The sequence below is a fragment of the Oxyura jamaicensis genome, chromosome 6 (assembly GCF_011077185.1).
Source record: "Oxyura jamaicensis isolate SHBP4307 breed ruddy duck chromosome 6, BPBGC_Ojam_1.0, whole genome shotgun sequence".
Taxonomy (NCBI): Eukaryota; Metazoa; Chordata; class Aves; order Anseriformes; family Anatidae; genus Oxyura; species Oxyura jamaicensis.
In genome coordinates, this window is record NC_048898.1 from 13,582,686 (window position 1) to 13,600,623 (window position 17,938).

The 17,938-nt window shown below is 34.8% G+C and overlaps 1 long non-coding RNA gene across 1 annotated transcript in view; it reads right to left on the reverse strand.

The window, feature by feature from the left end:
* Window positions 1–17,357, reverse strand: part of LOC118168742 — a 54,314-nt gene extending 36,957 nt beyond the window's left edge. Inside the window, exons 1-2 of the long non-coding RNA XR_004751768.1 lie at window positions 17,325–17,357; window positions 12,465–12,640 (exon numbers count right to left, since the gene is read on the reverse strand). This is a non-coding gene — a long non-coding RNA (uncharacterized LOC118168742). The remainder of the gene's footprint in view (window positions 1–12,464; window positions 12,641–17,324) is intronic.
* Window positions 17,358–17,938: the final 581 nt, after the last annotated feature.

Below are 17,938 nucleotides of genomic sequence, written 5' to 3' on the forward strand. Positions count from 1 at the left end.
TTTTTTTTTTTCTTCCTTCAAATACAAAACAACCTAAATTTCTGGCAAACTATCTACATCAGAGAGAAAAAAAAATACAAAAGAAAACAAACAAATAAAAGAAGCAGTGGCACTTTCTTCCTTTAAAGTTAAGAAGCTACCTGGGCCTCATGAAATACACAAACAAGAAGGGTCAGTACCCTAAATCACTATGGACTTTTAATTCCTGTTGGCCAAGCTGTGCAGAATTAGCTGCAAAGTTTGTAAGCCTGATGAATGGTCAGTGATTAGTATTATTGAGGTGGATTGTGCTTCATTGAAATATTCAGCTTCTCATATCTGTGTGACACACCACAGCGTTAATGGGATCAAGATGCAACAATAATAGTTTCCATGACAATGCAGTACATGCACTCAGCAGCACCTCCCTGGGTAAACAGTAATCCTTCAGAAAAACAAGAAGGTCATTACAGCAACTTGTCAAATCAATGCAGAGAGTGTCTGAGCCGATTAAGGCATCTTCTCTCAGCTCTGACATGGTGTCAATAGTACTGGGCCACTAGTGCTCAGTCAGATGACTGAAGTGAAATGCCCATCAGTCAGGGAGCTGAGGTGGACTAATGATTCCCTGTGCTGCCTATTAGAACTACATGACAACTCAATCCTGTTTTTTTTTTTTTTTTTTTTTTTTTTTTTTTTTTTAAAAAAAAAAAAGGAAAGAAAGAAAAAAAAAAGGAAAGAAAAAAGTGACCTTGTTGCTTTGTTTGAGGCTGAATTAAATTGACAACAGCAGCTAATCTTTACCTAGGGCGATTAACAGAATTAAAGTACAACAACAAAGGCACACAAGGTTTTATGGCTTATATTCTTATTTTGATCATGCTTGCAATCTACTTGGGGCCTTGCAATCAAGTACATCTATAAAAATATATATTAAATATACATTCCAAGCCAAGCTATATTTGAATGGACCTGAATAATTTCATTGTAACAGGAGTTACAAATTGTGAATACATGTGCAGAGACTAAGTATAGCCTAAATACAGTAATAATCAGCTAGTGGTTTAATAACAACAATAAAAGTGAATTTGATGTTAGAAGAAAAAAAAAATGATTCTACATTTGCCAGTCTACACATATGGCTCCTACTCCAGATAAGTAAAGAATATTTGATACAAACATTACTTCAAAGATGCTTTAGATCTGTAACTTCTAGTGTAACCATACAGTATCACGGTATGTCCCTAGTATACATGGGCACATTAGGTACCTTATTTTATAGCTATCATGAAAACATTTAACAAATACTCAATATAAAACAAAGATGTGTAAGCATGTATGTACAGATACTTTCACCAGAGGCCATTCTAAAGTGATGATGAAAGTCTTCACGTCCACCTCTTTTTTCTCTGCAGTTTATCAGTTTACATTACTGACCTACTCAATCAAGAGGAAGACAGAAGTTACAGAGGAAAGAAGAATCCCAGGCAGAATCCTTTTTGTGTCTTAATGAGAAAATCTGATCTGTTAGTAGAACTGAGAGATTATTTTTACCACTCGTGCACACATCGCTTTAAAGATGTACTTTGACTGACAAAATTGGCAATAGATTTGAATTGAGCCTAACCTGTTAGACTTCTGAGACATGCATTGCAATGCTGAGCTTGAGCTATGGATTGCACTGAGAAAAAGGAAGAATACACAGCTGCACAAATTCCTTTCACTGAAGATTCAAAGCCCAGCAAAGCTAAAGCTAATTGACATCGGTGGACTTTGAAACAAGCTCTCATACCAATAGCACTTTTTTTTTTTTTTTTTTTTTTTCCTTCGGATGATATGAATGAGAACAGACTAGGGTTCAAAACAACAGAAAATCTACCATACAGATATGATACAAAGCCTGTACAAAAGCTGCTGCAGAGTAACAAGCACTATGAGGACAAAGGGGATTTATGTTTACCAAGAAATAAGTCACTGGGAGGACTAAATGGCTCAAGGGACTGGTACTGAGTCTGAAAGCTTTTCACCTCTTAGTATCAAACTCAGATCTAGCCCCAAGCTGTAGCTATTGAAGGTCATTATCATCTAGTGGCTGTTCAATATTGTGAAAACAGCCCACTTCTCACTGGACAGGGAGTCGCATTTCAAAGACAGCAGCATTTCTGAGGTTCATTAGAACCCATAATTTTGGTTTCAGCATAGAGCACTTTATCAGCTGCTGAGCGTCATGCCCTCCAGAGGTTGACAGATCAGACGGGGAAAGTTTGCAGTGCTCCCACAATGCTGGCCAGGCTGTATATGACAGAGGACCTTTGTTTCTATGTCTTAAATCTATCAGACTTTGAACTGTAACTGGACAAGCTAAAAAAATACAGAATTCATTTAACTTCTTCAGTGCTTAATTCAGGTTTTATTCAACAGGCAGTAAAAAACGTAAACAGCTGGTTACTCTACAATCCCAAATAGGAAAGGATAACATTTTAACAGTGGATTCCTAATCACATTTGCCTTGAGAGCAAATGTAATGTAAATGTAGTAATGACATACAGTCATATATGCAGCATTTACTTTAATTCTTCAACATTAGGTTTTATGATGTGTATTTCTCTTCACCAATTGACAGTTGTATTCTTATCTTGATTAGTTTATCTTGCACAAAAGGTTCACATCAGTGCTCGTTATTTTGCATAATTGGGTAGAGCACATACACATCAGTAAACCTGTGCAATTTGCTTTCAGGAAAACTGAAAATTTATCATTTGAGTACAAATTTACCATCGTAGCATGAAATTTCCATTGATATAATCATATGTTATTATTTTGATATATTTTACTTAAATGTTTTTCATAAAAGATTCTCTAGATAGAATCATAGGCAAATATACTGCCCATGGTGTTCCAGGACACTCTGCTGGAGTTTGATAAAGTACAGCTAACACTATTCTCTAAATCTACAGTTGCGGTCTGTGTTATAGGTACTAGATCTGTACAACCCAATAGCAAGAATTTAAAAGTATTAAGGTCTTTCATTGGGAAATGATTTAATTGTTGGTTGTTAATCAACCTGACCATGTTTAACAAATTTGAATTACTTTATAATCTGACAGTACATGCACACATGAGAAAGAACACTGGGAAAAGACAGGTTTTCATATATTAATTCTGAAAAAAGATTAAGAGGTCTCATTTTATATGATGATTGAAACTCCACTTCAAGTTAGCCAAAAAATGAGGTAAAATGATCTATTTCTAAATGCAAATCAAAGCTGACAAAGACAGCACACCATTCTAAAGGGAAAAAAAAGGCAAATTCCAATAACTTAAAAAAGCTACTTTTCTTAAAATTAAGTAGTGTATTTTTCATTAAATGTTAGATCTAAGAAGACAGAAACTTGCATTTGTGATATCACATAGATCATAGAAGACAGTATATGAGGTATTCCTTTCAGGTTTGTAATAGCCATAGATAACATTAAAATTGAGTCATTTCCTGATTACTAGGCAGGAATTCCTCTGGGTATTTCATAATTATCAGTGATGACAATTACTGTCTCTATCAAGAGACAATATTTTAATTTTCATTTGAATGGTGCCCTCACCAATGAGAAGGATTAGTGTGAAAAGAAACATAAGTTTCCTGACACTTGTATATAAATAAAAGTTAAATTCTCACTACACTAAATCTTAGATCAAAAACTAAAATACAAAGGAAGATTTGAATAATGCATATTGGAGAAAAATCTTTTCAACAATGAGTCTTTTGGAATGACACTTTATGTATGTCTACTTAAAGTTCTTGTTCAAATAGTGCTGCTATTTGAAGGGGGTTTGTTTGTTTTTTGATTGATTTTTTTTTCTTCCCTGTAGTTCATAATTCCTCCAAAGCCACAAATGTGATTTCATCATCTCGTCAAAAACAAAGGTTACAGAGACAGACAAACCCAGATTTCTCTTTCCTAAATCTTGTTCAATCTAAGGCACAATCTAGACTTGTATTCCAGATCATTTTGTACCTTGAAGCAACAGAACAAGCCCTCAGAACACTAATTTTTATTTTATAGACATGTATAAATGTCATTTGTGTGTAAACATTTATTAATCCCTTTCAGCAGGGTCATCTATAATGAAACCAAATAGATATTAGCAACAGGTATATTTTTAATGTAATTTAATTGGTTTTAATTGTAGAACATCCTTTTAGAAGTTTTTGTTGTTGTTGTTGTTGTTTTTTTCTCCCAAAAGAGAAAACTAACAAGAAAAATAACCTAATATTATTAGCATAAAATCCGCTTGTGTCATGATAAAGCTAGGACCAAGCATCTGTTACCTGCAGCCAAGCAAAGTGATGCTGAAGCACTGCCATAGATTCAGGAGCATTCAGAAACTGACATTAAATGTTGTGGAGGACTACCAAGAGATACAAAGATGGCTAATCAGAAAACTAAGAATAAAGGCCCTAATTTATCAGCGTTTATATGGAATAAACACTTGCTTATCTTGTATTGCCAGATCGGGCTCTGTTAGGTATAATCACTAAGCATATTCCCAGGGCAGATTTCTTCTGTGAGCAAGGCCTGAGTCCCTCAAGAATACCCTTTGAACATTTTGGTCCCATAAATGAAATTTCAGAAGCCTCACAAATAATTTATGTTCTTGCAAGTTCTGTGAAATATGTGACTCAAAAAGAACCAAAGGTTTGACTGAGAGAAAGGCTATTTTTAAAATTAAAGGTGTCCTTTAGAACTATACCTTTGCTTAAACTTCTTTTAAGTTCCACAGGAAGATGTCAAGAGCTTTATTTACTTATTTTTTTGAAGTCATCTTCCTGCCTCCAATCAGAGCTGTCTGCTACTGCAGCATAGTAGCAGAATAGTCTGTCAAATTCCTGGATGTAACCACATAGAGGTAATGTGAAAAATAAAGAAAGGGATAGCACACAAATCTCCAATGATGAAGCATGGAGGTGCACGTTAATATCTTCTTACTTTGCTTTAGTAAATTTTGCATCAGCTACTGAAATGGTTTGGGGAGATGTGTGGTAATATTTCATGGATGAATTCAGGTTCTGTTTTCATGACCACTGATTGTAGTTTTAAGACCACTATTACCATTCAGTTACTGCTCACACAAGAGTAAGAAAAGATATACTTCAGTAATTAACTTGTGTTACAATCATGTTATAAGCTACGTAGCCTGACTGTTATACAAAGTGGAACTTGGTAAGCTTCAGAAGAACAATGTTGAAATTCCATGTGGTACCAAGCTTCTTCCTGAAAGCTTGAAAGTATGGCTAATGCTGCTGAAAACTTTCAACGTGATCAAACATTAAAAAAAAAGGAAAAAAAAAAAGTGTACGGAAGAAATTATTTGGTTAATGATGTTTCACAGAAAACCTGTAGTTCCCGTGAGTTTTGTAAAACTGAAACTCCTCCAAAGGAATTTACCCAAGACTTGTTTTATGACTTCTTTGGAACACAACTTCAAATACAAGGATAACGTCTTCTGTGTAAACAGAATAAAAGCTACATTATACGTGGCCAGTGAGTGAAAAGATTGCTGAAAATGAAGATTAACCTATGAGCTTATGAAAAGTGATGACAAGAGGAACACTTGACCCTTATAGTCTTCTATGGTAGGCACTGAAGAAAGAAAATATTTTTAAATGGAGACTCAAATTTCTGTGATTCTTCAACAGTAAAAAAAAAAAAAAAAAAAAAAAGTAATTACAGACTAGTACTGACAGAAGTTTATTGTATCTGTTACATGTATATGCTGGGGGTATATCTTCTACATTAAAAGGAACTAAAAAGAAAGTCGTTAAGGTCATAAGACATTTCTGAATATATCGGTTCAAGATGCTGCCATACAAATTTTTCTCTGTATAATAAATCCTCATATGTTCCCATAGGACGTGATGTAACAGACAATAGCATTCATGTCCATGAAATCATGTAACCCAATGGGAACCATAACAGAGAACTTGTTAAGCATTGTCAAAGCTTTGAATGACTGTAATTAAGTAACCTACTTCTCCCCTTGTTCCACCATGACAGCTGAGGTCAGCTGCAACACTTGAGTCCCTAAATATAAATGTCAGGGAATGTTGACAGGAAATTCTCAGCAAAGGCCCTTCAACTCTGGAACTCACTTCTCTTATTATAGCTTTGAAAGAGCCCAGGTCAGTTGACAATCAAGAAGTAGAGCAAGGACTATTTCACAATACTTCCTAACAGAACCATAAAGATGCCTTTTATAATATGCTACTGCAGCTGATTAGTTACTTAAGCATGCTGAATTCTGAATTAAATAAAAAAACATATTCCGATTTCCCTTTATTTTAAACTTAACATACATAGCAAGAAATCGGGTCTCTCTTTTTTCTTAAGACATTAAAAATTACTGAGAGAAGCTGTTTATTACAGAGTTGAATGGAGGGCTGACTGAAAACACAACAGACACGCTATGTTTATATCTGTAATGAGAAAAGCAGAGAAAATGTACAGTAATGAGGGGTAATTTGGAGAATAATCAAAGTAATATTGTAATGACTACAACCAGCATATCATGCCTGAAGGGAAATATCCTGAAGGGATATCTTGCCTAAAGGGATATGGTCTATACCACAAAAGCTTGGAGCCATTGAAACCCCCAGAGAAAGATGATAATGGCTGTACATAAAGTATAATTTATTTACAATTTGAGGAAGGCTTCCATCAAGTCCCTAATGACAGGCTTACAAGTTACATTAAAAGCTGTGCTGATTTGGGTAAAGGCATGAAGTCAATAAAATAAGGAAAAAGGATCTGCAACACAAGGAGAAAATGGATGCTGCTTACTAGTAAAGAAAAAATAGAAGCCTGGGTAGCAACACAGACTTTTTTAAAAAATTTGTGCATTAAAAGAAATCTCATAGCTTTGTTACTGACAGGGGAGAAAATAGCTATGTAAATAAGGCCACTTAAAGCGAAAACAATCCTTTTTCCTCATACATGATCTCACAGCAGCAGACAGATTGTACTGACTACTTATCAGCAAGCATGATCTGATGTGGATCTAACAGCTCCATTATCTTGGAACTATTGAGACCATTATAGAGATCCATCTATATATTTCTCTCAACATTTTATTCTTACTCATTCTTTGCTAGTGTTTTAACTGTTATTTGTGGGAAAGGGAAAGTGAAGGAATAAAAGTCTTTCGGCTATTCTCACACTTTCTGAACAAAAGAGACAGCTGTCAGTAAATAGACGGGTAAGGATAAAAATGGAAAAATTAAAGGATTACTGAAAAAGATAGTATACTACATGGAATAAACAACAACAGGAAAGTGAAACCTACTGAGACATTTATTTTGTGTAAGAACGGAGTTTTTTGTCCTTCAGTAATAGAAATCATAAGATACTCTATTGAAACCAATCTGGTTGCACTGGTGCAAAATTGGTGATTTAATAAAGAACACCATGTAAACCAGACTTGTAAAAGGGTGCTGCAATACTGAAATAGAAAAAAAATGCTATCTTCTCAAAAAAAACTGGTAGAGATCTTACTAACCTGTGTTTATATTCTGCCACATTACTGCATCAACAGACCTTCAAATCTTACCAGTCTTTCCTATCCTACAATCAATTCTGCATTGCGCTCAAAACTCATCCTGAGTAAGTAAATAAGCATCGATATTTTAAAACCTTGCCCTACTGTGCTCTTAAAGGGATCTTAATTCTGTCATTACTTTTTTTTTTCCTTTTTTTCTAAATCTTTATTTAACGATCATGAGATGTTAACCAAGGTTGCTGGGAAGGAGAGGAAAAAAGACAAAACTTCAAATACGGTGCAAGTGTCTTGTCTTCAGTCTAAAATGATTTTACAGTTGCATGAAGAGTAATACCAAAGTACCACCACTGCAGCTACAGCCAATTCATTTAACCTCATGGAATTATTAAGATGTAAGTTCTAATAGCTAGATTGCTGTGATGTGTTTTATAGATCACACTTACAAAAGGGGAACTCCTTAGGGAAGAAATATTTTATTATTATTATTATTATTATTTTTACAGACATAGGTTGTATCACAGTTTTTTGATTTATGGAATTAAATAGTTTAATTAATTAATTAGAAGAAAACCATCAAGACTTTCCTGTATGTGTCAGGTGGTGTGTGCCTGCTCCCTCCCCCCCCCAACTTTTCATAACAATCAGTTGAGACAAATGTCTTCACCTGCCTGTAAACGACAGTCCTTGAGCAGAGTCTGGGACTGAAACCTTACACCTTCTCCCACTTGCAACCACAGTTTCAGAGCTGCAGGATCATGTTTTCCCAGTCCACCTATGAATCTCTAATTATTTTATGCAAAATATATGTCATCACAGCAAGGAGAGTGCACACACTAGAAAATCCTATGCAGGACTAAATATTTAGTCCTAGGGGGCTCTGGCAAAGAACCAGTGAGCTTTGTGGAGGTGGAAAGAATGGGTTTGAAACTCTATCTCCATATGCCTTATGGAGACATGTATCTCCACATAATTCAGGTACTCCCTTCTCCTGAATTTCTTATAGCATTTTTACCCCCACTGAGGATAGTATATGCTGTAGGTGCTGTTTTGAGATTCCTAACCCTGGCCACGTGTTGAATATATAATTTGGAGATCTCACTTAACTCTGTCAGTACCTGTCTAGGAAAGAGGGACCTTAATAAGTATCTGTGGTACACAACCTATACCTATTTCTGATTTTTAGTCTAGTCCCTCAAATATATATGCAAGACCTGAAAACATAAAAAAAAAAGTATTTAAATGCATACATTTAGATGTACTTTTTTTCCCCTTTGAGGAGTCAGTAAATTGTAGGTAGAGAAATATCAAAGAAATAGGATGGGCTAAAGAACAGAAAGTGGTGTGTGGCAGGCACTTTAGTAATTAGTCTCTATGAGCAAAAGTGTCATTGAGATGTTATATGCACATCTCCTTATTTCTTATTTATATAAATATTCCTTATTTTTCCAATAAGGAATTAGTCAGGAGCAGAAGCATAAAGTGCGTGTTATAAGTAGGACTGAAACTTTCAATGGAAAAAGCAGTAACACAAGGCAGAGGAGTTGGTTCATGGATAAATAAGCAAGCTGAAAAACAAAATCCACCCTGATTCTAAAATTCAGAAAATGAAGAGACAGACAGGAAGGAGATTGGATTTCAGAGGAAAGAGATGTACATGAAATATTGCCTTCTCATGATAGTAGAAAAGGGCATAACAGAAACAGATAGTCCAGCAAATCTGTGAGTTCTTCACTCATGTGAATGCACTTTTGGGGAGCAGTAAGGCAGCAGGAAACAAGGGAGACATTTATTTGAAACTGTCAAAAGTGAGAATAAGAAATACTGTAATCTTGAACATCCATCAGAGCACAATTGTGGTTTTCCATTTAATGGTGGAGTACAACTTTCCAAGGGCTGCTGGAAGGATCACCATTTCACAAGGACAGCTCTGATGAAAAGCGATGGTCCTAGTGTCCTAGTAAGAAGCTTTAGTATCTTTTTTTTTTTCCCCTCCTTGTCTTCCTCCCTTGCTCTGCCATGCTGCCAGTTATAAAAGCTTGGTCTAATCCCCAGAGTTTATAAAGAAAGTGCATTAGACATAAGGAGGGCAAAGCAGACATTGGTTTTGGCAGTTTGTGTGAACTGATGAAAAGTAGCAGCAACAAACTCCCTTGATGGACCAAGAGAAATGCATTCCCCTTTCAGGTTGCTACACAGACAGTACAAGAACAACCAACATGAGTTCCAAGTTCAATATGTCTGTCTGTAAAAATATAAATTAACATATAAGTGGGTAATATATAGTTCCACTAGGAAAAAAGTATATTTTTTCACTTTTGGTTTACATTAAGTCTTTACATATCCCTACAATCCCCCTCACCCCCAACAATTAGCTTTTAAAAACATGAGTCTAATCAAATGAAAATGTAATCGTTTTTTTTTTTCTAGCTATATGATGAAACTGTACTCATATTGGGATGCAGTTAATTCAGATATTTTCAATTCTGACTTTCATATTCCTCTAGAATGGAACTGTCATAATGAAAGGAACAAGCAATTAAAACAACGTTGTTTAGTATTAGACCATCCACATTACTTACATCAAATTATACAAAGCAAAAACTCTCAGTCTAGATTAGCAACATTTTGTTTTCACAAGGTATAAGAGGAAAGGTCACACAAAAAATATGGTGCAGTAAGTACACTGAGTTAGCTCTGAAAAAAAACAAAACCCAACTAGTTTTAGACAGTAAAATATTGCTCCAAGCCCCCACAGATAAACATTTACTTGAAAATTTCCCATCCCAGCAGCACAGCCTCCTCATACAACATTGTATTGAAATTCTCTATTTTCTCATGAATCTAAGCCATGATGCATCTAAAATCTATTAAGATTTACAATAGAGTTTGTTAGATTCATTATAGCTTGATGTCAAGTGATGAAATCCACTTAATTCTTTTCTATCGGTAACTTTGTGTGCATTCCCTCTGTCAAGCTACGCTATATACTAGAGCCAGTGGATCTGTAATACGTTCACAAGTCTTCAGTAAGTCATTATAGATACTAGAAACAAAGAACTCATTAGAAGAAAGGCAAAATAGTATATACATGTAGTATATAACAGAAAATCTAATATAGTATATTTATAAATATATACTTTATTTTTTAAAAATACAATATGAATAATAAGTTTATATATGCATATCTAAAAATATATTTTAAATCCTTCTCACTAAGAGGAGTATGAACCAAAAGAAATTAGCCTGTTCTTTAATGATAGTAATGAACCAGTACTGACTATGATGCTATTTAGTTGCAAAATAAGTGCTTCACTGAGCAATGGAAACAGCCTAGCAACACATAATTTTAAAAATTATATATACAAATTAGTCCTACACCATTCCTCTATACATAAGAAAGTTTCTTGAATTTGACCTTAGTACCTGTATTATCATACCCTGTATATATACATGTTTTTCTTTTATTTTCTTGGATCCTTCATCACAACATTATAGAGTTTACTTTGTAATGCAGGATTATATGTTTTGTTTGTGAAATAACCATGCTGATAGACACTGATCATGGACTGTACAAACATATACAGCAGTGCCTACCCTGAAGTCCTCATATATCTTTAAAGCAAGTCTCAAAAATATAGTAAGCCATGTACTTGCTTCATCAGTTCTACTTGAATAAAAGCATGGACACTCATTGGCTTTATAAATCCATAAGAAATACAAGAATTCTTAGCGTGTAAGCAGTTGCTTGTTAATGTGCTTGAATGTTTTAAAATGCCTACAGAATTGACTACCTTTGATCTTAAGTCAGTCTTAAATCTATTCTAGTATGACAATACTCCGCTTTTCCTGAAGAGTGACTCAGAGACTGATCACAGAAATGTTAGCTGGAAAATATCTCTGGAGGTTATCCAGACCAGCCTCACATTCAGTGGTATCTCTAATGCTTTTCATCTGCTGGAAATCTGTCAAAAATGTTACAGTATGTTTAACACTTGTAGTGCAAGTGTGCTGCACACTTTCGTGTGTGCATGCACTTCCACAAGTGCACAAATACTTAGACTATACCAGTTTTAAATTATTAGTATCATACCAGCTATGACAGTATGGGTTATTCTATAACAAGATTAGAATATTTGCTATATATCTGGAAGCAGGAAGAAAAAAACACTCCATTTTGTAAAGGATCTTGCAACATCCCTTTTCTACATGCCCCTTTCAATACTCAGCCCTTGTTGCCAAATGCAAACCTGCACAAGAATCCTTCAGTGGGCTACCATGCAGGCATAAATCATGAGTACTCTGCAAACCAGAGTAACTGCAATAATAATTATTTTTGTAACTCATTGCAGATGTAACAAATACATTGTACAACATAGCTAAACAACTATAGTACTAATCTGCCACAACAGCAAAGAAAGATGTGAGGTCTCCAGTGTTTTTTTTGTTTGTTTGTTTTTTTCTTCTGGTGAACTCCACAACTTCCATGGTAGAGAGCTGCCCCTGCTTCCTCACAACAGACTACTGCCAAGAGTAGATTGGGTAAACTGTGCTGTCCAGGCAAGTTCCAAGAGCCTTCAAGCAAATTGCCCAAACTCTCTGGATCACTTGTTCTATTGCTGCACTAAACTACTAGTAAAAATGTTTTTCCTAACAAAGCAATCTGTGAAGCTGCAAGATGTGACAACATAAGGCTTTGTATTTACTGACCCCGGCTGACTGCATTCTGCATTACAACCTCACCATGCTGATGGGCCAGCTGACAAGTGATTGCAATGACCAAAATGAGAGAACAAATGTAGTTTGGGGTAGAATCTCATTGCCTCATCCTGATTAATGTAGAGCTGATGGGAACTTAGTGTTACACTTGCATTCATCCGTCCCAATGCTAACGGTTGTATTCTTACCTCTAACCTGTGGGCTGAAGCATTGATTACCTTGAGAGGTAAGGCAGCTCCAGACAAGAGTTGTGAAGCAAGCTGGACTCTTCCCCTCCATTGCACCATACCTCATACCTGGTGTTGCAGAAGAATACGCCAAAGGAGGTTTTCAGTTTGTCACAGTTTCATGACATCTAAATCCAGACCTCCCTTTTTTCTTGCTGTTTGATTAACTAGAGAAAAAATAAAAAAGGAAAAATAAAACACAGTATGAGCAATACAAACAAGTATTTGTCTTCAAAGCATGGGATAGTGGCTTTCCACATGGGGAAGCAATAGGAGTCTTATCACACATTTATTAATATAAAACAATACTTGAACTGTCTGCACCACATAACAGACAGTGACTGACAGAGTGAACATTTTAAACTACAGAGAGTGTTTAAGAAGGCAGATATGGAGGGGCAGGTGAGGACATGGAAACTACAGCTGTCCCCACTAGCACTACTCTGGCATGGAAGCACACAATTGCATAACACTCCAAATTTGTTCCCCCTGCTTCCCAATATGCAAAAGCGCCATACTGCAGCAGACTAAGGCGTGGATACGATCTCCCATTTAAGTAATTATTTCCTAACCACAGAGAAATCATCATATTTGGATGGAAATCAAATATGTTCAAAAGACATTTAGCAACTACACAGATTTATGTCAAAAATACAGTATTTCATGGGTTAAACAGAAATCTTTCTGAATCTGATGGCAAAGCTAAGTACTGCTTCACCTCCTCGATGAAGCTCTTAAAGCTGTTGCCACCACTACACTTTTGAGTGCTCCTTCCTCTTAGAACTCCAAGGAGTTTAATGGGGCACCATTATCATTACCTCATTTGCCTCAATTTTATCTGTAGCTTAAAAGAATGCAAATAGCATTATCTGTAGTATTCTGATGCAGTACAACAGTTCTTATAAGTTTTTTTTTCCTCCCCTCCTTATTCTTGACAAAGAAATAGCAACAGAGTCTTGATAGCAAGGGCATCCTGATAAGGGAAAAACACCCAAGTTTTCTGAATATCATATGAAACTAAACTATCTCTTCTGAATAACAGATGAAATTCATTCTCTTCGCACTCCAACCCAAATATAGGTTCTGTAACATTTTTATGAAGTTTTCACCACTACACTGCAAGAGCTGATATTTCAGATTCACAAACAGTACTATTTCAATTGACTATCAAAAACACCGAACTCAAAAAGCCACAGGCAAAACAGAAGAATAAAAAGATACACAAGGAATGATTTCACTACACATACAAGCAATCGAGTACAAAGTGATAAAAAATAATTTACTAACATTTAGAAAATATAAAAAGAGAACATTTGGCATGGATTAATTCCATGGTCGTGAATGGGAAACTGAGAAGCACACAGATATAAGAGCCTGAGCAAGCTCGTGGGTAGCGGAAATGTTAGAGTTCTCCCTGAAGAGAGAGTTTCCGTTTGATTTATCTAAGTTACAGAGATCTATCCCCAGTTTAAACTAGCTGTAGCAGTTGTGAAAGCACTTATATACAACACCTAAATGCACCATTATGTACCATGTGGTATGAAAGTAGGTGGCTGGTATTTACAGCAGAGAGCTGATCAAAAAATTAGACAGCAGGAGACATAAATGAGTAGTATTTACAAGGGGTGTACAATCACATTCACCTTAGGAACCAAACGGTTGGTGTCAGCCAGTGACATTCATCTTGAGATGGCTGTAATAAGTGAAAATGATGAATGTAATCTGCACAGCCAACAGCTTTACTAGCAAGGTAAATCATGTTTAATATTCTCCATTTTTGGAAGATGTTCCCTAAATATTTATTTACAGCCTTCCAATGCTCTTATCTTATAGGCGAATATTATTCATGAACTAATTTCTATTCTTTATATTATCATATTATTCTTCTGGATACTTCTAAGCAGCACTGAGACTACTAAAGCTTTTTTAGATATTGCCAGACATTTTCTGTGCAATGACTTCATATAGAGAGTAAACTAGACTTGGGCCTCAGACAACAAAACAGTTCCCAAGGAGTAATTTAACTAGTTGAACTAAAAGATATAGATCTCTCTTAAAATGGGAAAACAAAACAAAAGGACTTCATTACAAACACTCTTACACAGAATATGAACTTTCTCTCTTAGATAACAGAGGAAGAGGGACCCAGATGCATGATAAAGTAACTTCCAACCACTTCTCACAAAATAATTTTAAACTAAAAAAAGTTTTCAATTATGTTCATCAAGCTGTCAGCAAATCCCTGAGCTGGAGGTGTCATCCACGGACTTCAGAACATTTGATTTGGTGACAATTACTCATACTTCCACATGGAAAAATTTGAAAAGTTTTTTATTTTTTTAAAGTTATTAATTCTTCTATTCACACACCTTTTGAGTTCTCTCATCCCAGATTAAGAAATCTCACCAAATTTAGTTTTTCCTCATATGAAATTTCCATAACTTAGCACATCCTTGTTGACTGTATTTTTCTGAAGTTTGTTCAATTCTACTTTAAAAAATAAAAATAAAAAATGGAAAGATCAGCACTGCAGTGTTAAACATGCATAAATACCATGGGTTTGTAGAGCAGCATTATCATTTCCTGTTTTGCTTTCTAATCTTTCTAGTACAATGTATTTTTATTATTTTTTAAAGACCATTACAGAGAACAGAAATGCCACTTCCATTTAACTACAATAAACCCAAAGCCTTGATTTTTAAGTTAAGTAATTAGTGTTTTTCTTGAACACTCATTTTTATAGAGCTGTCAAGCTAATAGCTTAATTTATCAAAAACAAACAACAACAAAAATCACCTCTTTCCTTACTTAGAAATGAATTTTGCTATTTTGATTCATTGTTTGGAAATTTTGCCGTTTTTTACATAGCCATTTCTATATATAACAGACAACTGGAAGTAATGAAGATGTAAATAAGAGTTCACAATTTGTTCACTGTCCTCTTAGAAACATAACTAGCACAAACTGCACTATTTAAAGGTGCTGCATTAGATCTGGTGAGTCTCTGCCAGCCAGCTACACGGTTTAAGTGTAGCAATCAACTTTTAACAATAAAGGGAAAAAATGCTTAAAGAGAACAGCTTGCCCTACCTCTCCTCTATCGTGCTCTCTTTAAGCATTTGTTGCTATTGTGTGGACTAATTTCTTTACAGGGATTTAAATGGACTTCTCTTATGATATATTTTTTCATTGGCTTATTTCGCATAGTCTCCAAAATTGTGCTCTAAACTTGATGAGTCATCTTCCTTAACCCTTCTCTTCAGAACCAGGGACGTATCCTCTCTCTTCTTACTGTTTTGACAAAAAAAAACTAGCAATGCCCTATTTCCCTACATTCCAACAATTCTTTCAGCTAAGTTATGCCTCCTGAAATAACACAGGATCACCGAGTATTCATTTCATTTAGGCCACTAAATTTTTTAATAAACAGCAACTCTTTATGGTCACAAGCTATCTGGACAGCAACTGAAAGTATAAAATATGTTTCATCACCAGGTCTTCCAACAGTTCTAATCAAACTGAAGGCATAAATAAAAATTTGTAATATTCTGAATAGCTACACAGCAGCAGTAACTATTATGACATGAACATCTGCAAGACTCTGTATTTATCCCATTACTGCAAGTACACATATCTTATAGAGAGGAATTGCAACAGGACATTACTGATGATTAAATGAATTCTTAATGCAATGACTATACATCAGCACCATAGCAAAAAACAGTTGTATATCTATAGAAGGAAACAAAATAACAGTTCTTTAATCTTACGTACAATAAGAGAGTGATTCAGTGTAAGATAATGTATCAAATAGTGTGCCCTACTCGTTTTGGACATTAATCCTGACAGAAAAATCTTTAGCTTTGTATGGATTAGTCAATGCAAATTCATTAACTACTTGTCATGCTTCTAATACAATCTGCCCTGACCCTAAAGACTTGACAGTGTAGTGTTAATCAAATCTACGCAAGATCCCCATACAAACAAAACAATCTGTTCCAGGTTACACAGTGTTTTGTGTAAAACAAAAAACAAAAGGGGGCAATTGAGTATACTGGAAGAATATCAATAAGTATAATAGTAGTTTATCTTATAGTATTATCTTAAAGTATAATAGTAGTTTAAGATCATTAAAATCAAACAAACAAGAAAACATTTAATGAAATTTTATGTTGTAAGAAAAAAAAAGGAAAATTTTAATTTAATTATTTTTAAGAGCTACATCTAGAAAACCACCACTTCTTTAAAACATCAAAGTTTTAACTTAAAAAGAGTAAAATAAAAATATTTTCCTTCAAATAAAATATTTCTGGGAAGTCTCAGGAATTTGTATGATTTCAACTACCATTCCATTTCAGTATTGCTTTGAACTTAAAAAAATAAATCTTGCCTTCTGAAGGAATTGGTAGCAAGTGCACATCATATTTGACTGCCTTGAACTCCTAAACCCAAGAGATCAGAAATTCATTTACGTAATTAAGTAAATAAGTAACTAACTAACAACATCCCTTAGCTGAAGAATGGCTTTCAGACTCGCAATCCAAAGTAGACCATCTTATCTTTTCCACTTCCATGTTTCATAACGAAATAACATTAGAAGTCTTTAACAAATGCAGTTTACAGCCATATATTGTAGACTAATCCCTGTTTTTGATGACGTAAACCTTTAAAAAATTTTTAAACAAATCATCAACAGTGTTTGCCTAATCAGTTTTCTCAGACATACCCAAAAAGAAGAGTAAATAATGGCTTAATTATAAAAATATTTCCACTTAATAAAAAACAATCATATACAACAGCTTTTATTTCAGACTTTCATGCTAGCTTCTGGTGCCAGGAATTTTGTCTTACCTATTTGATCGTGACTTGACATACAAAAGCTTTCTGGCTTCAGTTCACCCCCTAAGTCTCTTACTGAAGTGATACATTATAGAAGTGAAATACTTCAGACTTGCTAAAAACAGCTGTATGTACTCAGTTCCATCAAGTCCTCTACTCCAGATGCAGCCAATTAACAAGGAAGTGTGTCATCAGTTCCACCACTCAAAATTTAGTGTTTTATTCCATCACAGCTACAACAGTTTAGATGATTAAACTGGGTATTATAAAGTATAAATCTGAGCCTGCTTCAATGTATAGCCAACAGGAGTCTACATGCAACATGTACAAATAATATAAATAATTTCTCATCTTGTTACTATTACCATAAATTTGCTCTGTAATTTCTGAGATATCAATGAGGAGAGAACAAAATAAGTAACATTTTCCTTATTTTTCCTAGAAGTTATAAGAACATGAGAACACAGTCCAGAATTATTTTTATTGTCTTTGATGTTTTCACAGGCACATATCAGGTACATGACATTTTTTGGCAATATTTGATGTGAAATCAAGCACTCAAAAGCCACAATATGAATATCTTAATTTTCATGAAAAGCATTCTGCAGTCAGTAGTGGTATCAATA